Source organism: Oncorhynchus tshawytscha, linkage group LG30 (assembly GCF_018296145.1).
Source record: "Oncorhynchus tshawytscha isolate Ot180627B linkage group LG30, Otsh_v2.0, whole genome shotgun sequence".
Classification (NCBI taxonomy): Eukaryota; Metazoa; Chordata; class Actinopteri; order Salmoniformes; family Salmonidae; genus Oncorhynchus; species Oncorhynchus tshawytscha.
Genome location: NC_056458.1, coordinates 443,336 through 443,562, shown reverse-complemented (window position 1 = coordinate 443,562; position 227 = coordinate 443,336).

Below are 227 nucleotides of genomic sequence, written 5' to 3'. Positions count from 1 at the left end.
TTTGTATATCGCTGATTCATTATGGAGGCTAGGGTTCATCCAAGGGTTTGCGACGTTCAGTAATGAGAACTGATGAGGTAATAAAATACATGAATACAAGACTGTACTCGATAAGAAAATATCTGAGTTATATTCGGGTATTAAAACTCTATAAACAACATATTCCTGTGGTGCCCTGACTTCCTAGGTAATTGAAGTTGCATGATTAGTTTAATTGCGTAATTAAA